Raw genomic sequence first — 10233 nt, forward strand, 5'->3', positions numbered from 1 at the left:
AGTGTATATATGGACATATATACACTACCAAATGTAAAATAGATAACTAGTGGGAAGCAATCGCATAGCACAGGGAGATCAGCTCTGTGCTTTGTGACCAGCTAGAAGGGTGGGATAGGGAGGGTGAGAGGGAGGGAGACGCAAGAGGGAAGAGATGTGGGGATATATATATAACTGATTCACTTTGTTATAAAGCAGAAACTAACACACCATTGTAAAGCAATTATACTCCAATAAAAACGTTAAAAAACATGCACTGTGTTACTGAAACATACATCCCCAAATTGTCCCAGTTCCTCTTTCACCGTTATTTGGAAGAAGACTTGGCAGCAAAGCTGGATGTTGGGACCTTTCTGGCAATCGTTGCCATCACATCATCTGTCAGCAGCGACTGGCTACTTACTTTGTGCAGGCAGTTGTCAGTCCTTTAATCCTCTCAACACCTCTGTGAGGGAGGCACCCCCACTTTAGAGATGGAGAAACTGAGGCTCTGGGAGATAAAGTCAGGTGCCAAGGTGGCCCAGGAGGAACTGGTACAGCTAGGATCCAACTCCAGAGCATGGTGTGGGGCAGGCATGGTCTCTCCTGTGGACCACAGGTGTAGTATTGAAAGGCTTGGCAAATGCTGCCCTAGAAATCCTACTCCGTGACAGCCCATTATTTCAAAAACATTGGGTGAGTGTCTTTGCTGCGTGAGGAGGATGCAGGGGAGCAGGAAGGGTGTCTAACAGTTGGAGCTGGAGAAGGGAAAGGCCTCCTGGGAGGCAGGGAGCTTCCTCTCATCTGAGCAGGGCCAAAGGTGCTCGTGGGGAGTTTGTGTCAGCAAAAGGCTGACCTGGTGACCCCAAGAGTTCCTTCCATTCTTGAGCCTATGGGCCTGTGTCTGACTTGTATCCAAGTGGCCCTTGAAGTGGTACCGTTTCTGCTCTAGAAAGGAGCCACGTCTAGAAGGGGCATCCGTAAGGGCAGGCTCCCCAACATGAACTGGTCCTGGAGCTGGTCCACTGTCCTGCCAGCAAGGCCAGCAGCAGAAAACCCATGTGACTTTAGGCCCACTCTACTCATAGGTAAGGAGTCCTTCAGTTAATAGCATGGGTTTGGGGCCCAACAGACCTAAGCTTGAATTTTAGCTCAGCTACTCCCACACCGGGCTTGGTCTTAGTTTCCTTGTGTGTAAAATGGGGATGACTATTGTACTTTCTTCTTTGCTTTGCTATGATGGGTAAATGAGTAATGCATTTAGCCCAAGACTGGCACAGAGATGAATGTTTACCAAAGCAACCAGAACTGTCCAGGTATTTTGTCCCAAGGTGGTGTATTTGGCCTGCTTGGAAATCCTTAGTGCGAAGTAGTAATACTAGATAACATTTATGTAGCACATACTAAATGCCAGACAGTGGTAAGAGTTTTAGGTGTGTTAACTAATTTAATTCCTCTGTCAGCCTTATGAAGTGGGTATTATTATTATCTTCATTTCACAGAGAAGGAAACCGAGGCACAGAGAAGTCTGTCCTGGAAATCTCTTGGGAGGTTCCATATGGCTGTAGGTTGCTCAACAAGAGGGTGGTTTGGTATGAGATGAGAAAACCTATTCTTAACATCTAGCAGAGCAGTCTTAATGATACCCTCGACATCTGTGAGACCACCTCACAGTAAAGTGAGTTTTTTTTTTTTGCCGTACGCGGGCCTCTCACTGCTGCTGTGGCCTCTCCCGTTGTGGAGCACAGGCTCTGGACGCGCAGGCTCAGCGGCCATGGCTCACGGGCCCAGTCGCTCCGTGGCATGTGGGATCCTCCGGGACCGGGGCACGAACCCTTGTCCCCTGCATCGGCAGGTGGACTCTCAACCACTGCGCCACCAGGGAAGCCCGTGAGTCTTTTTTTAAGTTAAAAATTAAGAGCTCTTGTCCTTTGAAAGACTCTGTTAAGAGAATGAAAAGACAAGCAACAGACTGGGAGAAAATATTTGTAAATCCTATATATGTTAAAATATTTGAATCAGATTATATAAACAATTCTAAAAAAGCCATAATAAGAAAACAGCTCAATTTTTTATAATGAGCAAAAGATATGAACAGATACTTCAACAAAGAAGATAAATGAATGGCAAGTAAGAACATGAAAAAAATGTTTAACATCTGTTGTCATGGCTTTAGTGCAAATTAGAACCGCATTAAGCTATTACTTTACACCCCCTAGAATAGCTAAAATTTAAAAAGACTGACTTCACTCAGATTGACAACACTAAGTGTTGGCAAGGTTGTGGAACTCTCAAATACTGCTGGTGGGAATGTAAAATGATACAACCACTTTGGAAAACAGTCTGGCAATTTCTCAAAAAGTTAAATTCACACCTACCTTATGATTCCAGCCATTGCTAGGTAACTACTCCTAGGTATTTATCCAAGAGAAATGGAAGGACAAGTCCACGGGAAGACTTGTACCTGAAATGCTCACAGCAGCTTTAGTTGTAATAGCTCATCAAGTGATGGATAAATGACTTTGGTACATGTCTACAATGCAATACTGTTCAGCAAATGCTATTCAACGTGGATGAATCTCAAAACGGGCTGAGTGAAAAAGCCCGGTAAAGATACAAGTAGACCTCTATGATCCCATTTATATACAATTCTAGGAAATGCAAATGAGTCCATAATGATGGCAAGGAGATGAGTGGTTGCCTGGGAGTAAGGGGAGAAGGGGGTGGGGGGTTGGGGGGGTGGATTCCAGAGGGGCCTGAGGACACTTTAGGAGAGATGGACATATTTGCCATCTTGAGTCTGGTGGTGGTTTCACAGGTGTATACATTTGTCAAAACTTACCCAATTGTAAGCTTTAGATATCTTCAGGTTATTTTTTTTTAATATCAATTATACCTCAATAAAGCTGTTGAAAGTGAAATTCAGGTGTGACGAGGGAGAGGTTGGGGAGTTATTGGAGGCCCTGAGCGATTCAACTCAGGCTCCCTCTAGGTTGCTGCCTTTTAGAAAATTATTTTTTAAAATTAAGTCTCCATTAAAGGGCAGGCCCTGTACCGGGCACTTTCCCTTTGTTCTCGCAGGACCTGGGTAGAGCCTGTGCAAGCAGGTGTGCCCCGTAAAGGGCGTGGGGTGGGGTGACTGCTCAGAGGGTGCTCGGGGAGAGCTTGGGGAAATCCCTTCACAGCTCAGTCCAGTTTTCTGCTTTCCAAATGTGTCATCTTGGCCCTTTTAGGAAGCGAGTTCTGTGGAGCCGTTACCAGTCAGGGTTCCTGGCCTTCCTTAATCAATAGAAATCGATAAGAGGCCAGACAAGAAATTCATGCAAGGCTTTATGAGAGCCCTTGCTGCAGCAGGGGGAGCGAAAACAAATAACACGTTCCCTCGCTTGCTCCCCAGGGCAGGGCAAGCTGGTTGTTTTTTGCTTTGTTTTGTTTTGTTTTGTTTTAAATTTTTGGCTGCGTTGGGTCTTCGTTGCTGCGCGCAGACTTCCTCTTGTTGCGGTGAGTGGGACTACTCTTTGTTGCAGTGGGTGGGCTTCTCACTGCAGTGGCTTCTCTTGTTGTGGAGCACGGGCTCTAGGTGTGCGAGCTTCAGTAGTTGTGGCACGTGGGCTCAGTAGTTGTGGCTTGCAGGCTCTAGAGCGCAGGCTCAGTAGTTGTGGTGCATGGGCTTAGCTGCTCCGCGGCATGTGGGATCTTCCTGGACCAGGGCTCGAACCCGTGTCCCCTGCATTGGCAGGCAGATTCTTAACCACCGCGCCACCAGGGAAGCCCCTGAGCTGGTTCTTTAGATGGGGTGAGGGTAGGGGCGGGCCCAGGGGCTGGGCTGGAGGGATGGCTTAGGTGTTTTGCCCAGCCCCTGGTGGTGCTGAGTGCAGGGGGCATGCGCATCACCCTGTTTTGCTCCTGGCTCTTCTGAAGTGGGCGTTGGGTTTGGTCTTTTTGTATCTTATTGTCCATAATTTGCCCCAACTGTGAATGCACATGGTTATTTTTAGTCCCTTGTAGTTTCTTTGTATTTTGTTGCTCAAGGTGACGTTTGTCCAGGTTCAAGCACTGCAGCAAAGAGTCCCAGATCCCAGGTGTCAGCCAGTCTCAGAGCTGTGTTCCTTAAACTTCCTTCTAAAACGATGGGGGTGGGGCTGGGGGCTGAAGGATCAGTGTGCTTCTGCGATGCCCTCAGTTGGCAGCATCAGCTTCCTGGCTCAGAGATAAGCCAGGGAAGTGGAGTGTTGGAGGAGGGCAGGGCCCTGGGTGTTTTCTCTGCCCCAGGCTGCATGCTCATCCTTTTCAAGCTCCCCTGGGGCTGTAGGGTTGTCTCATGCATATTCCCCGCTCCTCTCCTGAGGAGGCTGGCGGACCAGGAAAGTCAGAGACAGTGCTTCTGTTCATGGTCTGGTGCTCTCGCCCTCCTTTCACAAACTCAAGTGAAGATTTTAAAGGATGCTCAGAAATGGTTTGCAATGGAAATCACCCCTGGATCCCAACCCCAGAGTCTTGGTGTGTGTGTGTGTGTGTGTGTGTGTGTGTGTGTGTAGGATACAAACCCAAGGCAACTGGCTTGGCAGTCTGTTGGGAAGCACCTGCTGGACTGATGGATAAAGGCTGGCTCAGCAGGAGCTGAGGCTGAGTCTCAAAGAGGCACGGTTGGGCTTCCCTTGTGGTGCAGTTGTTGAGAGTCCGCCTGCCGATGCAGGGGACACGGGTTCGTGCCCCAGTCCGGGAAGATCCCACATGCCGCGGAGCGGCTGGACCCGTAAGCCATGGCCGCTGAGCCTGCGCGTCTGGAGCCTGTGCTCCACAATGGGAGAGGCCACAACAGTGAGAGGCCCGCGTACCACAAAAAAAAAAAAAAAAAAAAAAAAAAGAGGCACAGTTGCCAGTGCAGACAACAGAAGGAACAGGTTCCGAAAGCGGGAGGGAAAAGAGGGGACGACCAGTGAACGCATGCACACGTCCTAGAACACACACCTAGCCTTGGGCACTACTGACACCTTCTTTATTGTGAAGGGCTTTCCTGTGCCTTGTAGGATCTTTGGCAGCACCCTTGGCCTCCACCCTAACCTCCCACCCCAGGAAAGTCATGACAGTCAAAACTGCCCCCAGCTGTTCCCTGGGGGAGAAATCACCTCTGGCCAAGAGCCACGGGACTAGCCACTTTGGATCTCAGTTGTATCACCTGTGAAATGGTCATACTTGACCTCCTGGAGGGGAGGAGACTGGACTAGACTTGCACTGTCCAATGCAGGGGCCACGAGTCCCATGTGGCCTGAACACTTGCAACGTGGCTAGTCTGAATTGAGATGTGCTATGCGTGTGAAATACAGGCTGGATTTTGAAGACTTAGTAGGATAAAAATGAGGTAACATATCTCACTAATAATTTTCATGTTGCTTACATATTCAAATGATAATATTTTGGGCGTAGCGGGCTAAATAAAATATATTATTAACATTAATTTCACTGGTTCCTTTTTACTTTTTAAAATGTGGCTATGAGAAACTCTGAAATGACCCATGTGCCTCCACCACTTCTACTAGATGGTGTTGGTGTAGAGAAGGGACAAACATTAATCAAAGAATCACTCAGTTGGTGAGAGGGTACACTCATGAGGAAAGTGATGTGGCAGGTGAAGGCATGGACTGGGGGATGCTCAGGGGTCAGGGAGGGCTCCCCTAAGGCAGTGATGATAGAGAGAAGATCTGTGGGAAGAGGAGGAGGGGGAAGGGGAGGAGGAAAAGTAATCCATGCAGAGGAATCAGCTAGTGCCAAGGCACTGTAGGGGGAGTGAGCCCTGTGCCCGAGACACAGCTAGCAGCCAGCATGGAGGAGTGCAGGGCTGGACCACACAGGGCTCTGTGGGCTGGGTGAGGAGCTGGTCTCCATCCTAAAGGCAGTGGGAAGCCAAGGAAGGGATTTTAAACAGTGGGGTCATGCCATCTGATTTGTTTTAAAGAGCTCACTCTGTCTTTGATGTTTTATCTCCATCCCTAAGAAGTCACAGAGGGCTCTGGAATGGGACTGCTGGGTCCAGATCAGAGCTCTGTCACTCACTAACTCAGTAGACGTTGGCAAGGAACTCAAACTCTCAGGACCTCAGTTTCCACATCCGGGACATGGGTTGATGATAATAATAGCATTTACTTTATAGGGTTGTTGTGATGATTAAATAAGTTATCATGGGATGATGATAATAATAGCATTAACTTTATAGGGTTGTTGTGATGATTAAATAAGTTATCACGTGAAGACCGTGGTAGAACAGGGCTGGACACATAGTAACCACTCAGTGTTTTTCAATATTAACTTCCTGAGCAGGGAAGACTCCATCTTAGAAATCTTGGCTTTCCTCATTCTGGGTGCATGTACAAATATGCCTTGTATTTTTATGTTTCTCTTTCCCTTGAGCCTTTTTCCTCTCCTAGAAGGAAATCCCAGCTCAGTTAGAATTTTTGCCTTCCGTTCCTGGTTTCTGACACATGGTGGCCCAGAGACCACAAAGGAAGGAGTTGAGAGGCAGTCGAGGAACACAGGAAGGGAACGCCGCTCAGGGCCGTGATTTCAACTTCTCTCCAACAGCAGGATCCCTTACAGTTTCTCCCACTGTTGCTTCCTTTTAAAGTCAGTCTGAAAAAAAGGTGCTATCCCAGCAGGAAGGAAAAGAAAAATGAGCTTCCCTTGGCTCCTGACTGTTGGAGCGCCCCAGCTGCTGGGCCAGGGCGGGGAGAAGGTACAGCTTTCACAACTTTATGCACATATTTGGAAAAGTCCTTGATTGTTGAGTTCTTTGACCACATTCCAAGAACCCAGCAGCCCCTCCTCGGAGGGTGACCCCCGGGAGCCAAGACTGGTCTAGGGTATGTTGCAAATTGCCCAAGGGTTTATAGCAACTTTGGCGGCGTGACATGTATACAGAAGAACTCAGAGTCTTGAAAATCCATCTGGGTACTGAGCTGGGTAAATAAAACCAAGTGCTTCTGCAGCTCTGCAAGTTAATTCAACCTGAAGTTTCTTAACAGTGCTCGGCCATGGGCCTGACCTGCCATCAGTGGACAGCTTTGGTGGCTATCCATTGAGTTTGTCCCCTGGGAGGAGAGCGTGCTTGATGTGCACACTGAGGAAGGGAAGAGAGGCTCCTGTCAGCCACAACCCAGGGAGACTGGGACCCGTCCATCCATCTTCCTGTTCCCTACACAGTCAAGAGCTGAATTTAGTCCAGCTTTCTTAGAAACTTAGCTCACCCTGGGTTAAAGCTCCGGCACTTGATGCTTCAGGGCTCTCAGGGGATTCTGGATCGACTTCATTCTCTCTAAGGTAGAACCTGGGAGTGGTATGATCCAGTATGTTCCTGCAGCTCCAGGCATCACATCCCCATATGACAGTTTCCCAAGCAGAAAGGAAGGGGCTATGGACAAACCTTCTCCTTGCTTGCTATGGTGTAGTAAGAGATATATTTGTGTTTGTCTCTGGTTCCTGGTATAGAGCTCCTTAACACCCTGGTAATTTCCTGAGTGATGGGAGGTTAGGAACGTCTTTTATTCTAATATTTGGTCTTTGACCCTGGATCTTGACATAAGACCCTTGGAATCTCCAGAGTGATGAATGTCTTTTTGAAGGCTAACGTGATGACTTGTGACTGAGGGCCCCTAGATAGCTTCAGAAGTCACCAGAAAGACCAAGCCATGATGAGAAACTTGGGACTTTCGGCCCCACCTCCCAACCTCTGAGGAGGGTGGGGGACTGGAGGTTGAGCTAGTCATTGATTATGCCTACATGATGAAGCTCCCATAAACATCCCTAAACTATGGAGTTTGGAGAGCTTCCAGGTTGGTGAACACATGGAGGTGCTGTGCCCAGAGATGTCATGGGAGTTCTACTCCCCTTCCCCATGTATTGTCCTATGGATGTCTTCATCTGGCTGTTCAGATGAAGACGTCCATAGGACAATACATCCTCTGCAATATCCTTTATAATAAACAGTAAACATAAGTCAATGTTTCTCTAAGTTCTGTGAGATGTTCTAGCAAATTATTGACCCTGAAGGAGGGGGTGGTGGGAACTCCCCATTTATAACTGGTGGTTCAGAAGTACAGGGGACCACCTGGAATTTGAAACAGAGTCAGAAGTGGGGGGCTGTCTTGTGGGACTGAGCCCTTAACCTTGGGGTCTGTACTAACCCCTGGCATTTAGGGTCAGAGTCAAGTTCAGTTGCAGGACACCCAGTCAGTGCCCAATGAGAACTGGAGAATTGCTTGGTGTGGAAAATTCCACACATTTGGTATCAGAAGTGTTCTGAGAGCAGAGGAAAACATAGTTTTCTTTTACATGCTCTCTCATCACAGAAGAACTTTCCCCAGAGTCCCCAGCACACCTCTTCTTGTGTCTTGTTGGCCAGAACTGTGTCATGAGTCCACCCCCAGACCAGTCATGGTGTAGGGTTGCCGTGATCGGTTTTGACCAGCCATGATTCACGCCCTGGGGCCAGGCACACTGGGCTTGGTGTCCAGGAAGAAGTGGGCCGCTGCTGGGTAGGAACTCTGTTGTCCTGCAGAGCCTTTATCATAAGAGCAATGGGGAGCCATTGTAGGGCTTGAAGTAAGGGGGCGACATGATCAGATTTTTGTTTTTAAAAGACACTCTGGCAGGACAGTAGAGAATAGGTTGAAAGGAGGCAAGAATAGAAGGGAGGAGATTAGTTCCAAGCTGTCCAAGCTTGTATAACATGAATAAAGTCAGATAGGATTTCATTCTATTTGCTATAAAGACTTTTTTTTTTTGCATTAATATGTTGCAGGAAAATGCTTTGAAGAACCTCTTGACATATTTTCCCTTCTTAGTAATTTACTTTTTGCTCCCTTGCTGTCCTTAAAGCTGGGCCAGGAGACCAAGCTCATTGCCCCAGGAGAGAGGAGGGAGGATACTACCTAGAACAAAGAAATCATCGCCAGCCGTAAATTTCAAACTAGACTTTCTAAATCCACAGACAGACAATAGTCTAGGATAGGAGTCAGCAGATACGGCGTTTGGACCAAATCTGGTGGCTGTCTCGGTGAAGCTTTATTGGAGCACAGCCATGCTCGTTTGTGTACAAATTGTCTATGGCTGCATTGGCACTATAGCAGCAGAGCTGAGTAGTTGTGATCAGAACTATATGGCCTGTGAAGTCTGAAATATTTACCATCTGGTCCTTTATAGAAAAAAGTTTCTCAACCCTAGTCTAAAAAGGCAGACTTTGGAGAGAGGAGGCATTTTCTTGGAACTTCTGAAGCTGAATTTTTCATCTCAAGATCCAAAGCTTGGAAACTTACCGCCAAGTAGGAAGGACAAGGGTCTATCATGAGGGAAGTGTTGGCCACACAGGACTAGGGAACGTCCCTCTCATGCTGAGGCAGGCAAGGCAGGATGGGCTTTAGATGTGACTGTCCTGGCTTCCCTTTAAGGTCAGAACTTCCAGCTGCCCAAGGGCAGAGCTTGGGGAACTCCAAGGCATCCAGAAAAGCCTTGCATTTTCATGATGCGGCTCCAATGTGGTTCAGTGACAGCAAGTCAAGGTGGCTGAAGGACCCCTTAGAAAGGTGCCTGGGACCAGGTGCCTCACCTGGTCTCCCACAAACTCTAGTCTCTGCTCAGACAACTATGACATTTCAGGAAGGCCTTGCCCGATTGCATGAAGTTAGCTCCCCGCTTTATATACTTACAAAGAACTCCAGACTTCCCCTTTTCAGAACATTCATTATATCTGTAATTATTCATCCAGTATCTACTTAGCTGACCTGACCATTAATTCTACAAGGAAGGGACCGTAACTATTGATGGTTTTATCGTCATCATGTAACTCAATGATAACACTGAGTGAAGTGGTGAGCAATGAATGAATGAATGAATGAGCAAGTAACTCTAAAGACCACTCCCTAGCTTATCCCTGTCTCCTTGGTGTTTTACTGTCTAGCTGCTTTTGGCACCATCATTGAGAAAGGCAGGATCTCCATTTAAGAGAGGAGATGAGAAAACCATTAACTTCGTGGCTGCACCTGCATGTAGCGCTCAGAAACCACAGAAGACCTCAGAGCTAAGGTGTGCTCTTGACACTGAAGTGTCTACACTGACATATACCCATTCCTGGATGCTCCAACAGGCTGTTGCAGGTACTTGCAGGGAACAAAGATTTTTCTACTTCAGTTTCTAGGCTGGAGAAGTGAAACCAGCTGGCCACCGTTTAACTGAACCAATTAGCTTAAGGTGTAACCACTGCAC

At 47.6% G+C, this 10233-nt stretch overlaps 1 long non-coding RNA gene across 1 annotated transcript in view; it reads right to left on the bottom strand.

Annotated features, from left to right (window-relative positions):
* Positions 1–1828, bottom strand: part of LOC125961419 (uncharacterized) — a 208657-nt gene extending 206829 nt beyond the window's left edge. Inside the window, exon 1 of the long non-coding RNA XR_007472129.1 lies at positions 1695–1828. This is a non-coding gene — a long non-coding RNA (uncharacterized LOC125961419). The remainder of the gene's footprint in view (positions 1–1694) is intronic.
* Positions 1829–10233: the final 8405 nt, after the last annotated feature.

This window comes from Orcinus orca, chromosome 1 (assembly GCF_937001465.1).
Source record: "Orcinus orca chromosome 1, mOrcOrc1.1, whole genome shotgun sequence".
Classification (NCBI taxonomy): domain Eukaryota; kingdom Metazoa; phylum Chordata; class Mammalia; order Artiodactyla; family Delphinidae; genus Orcinus; species Orcinus orca.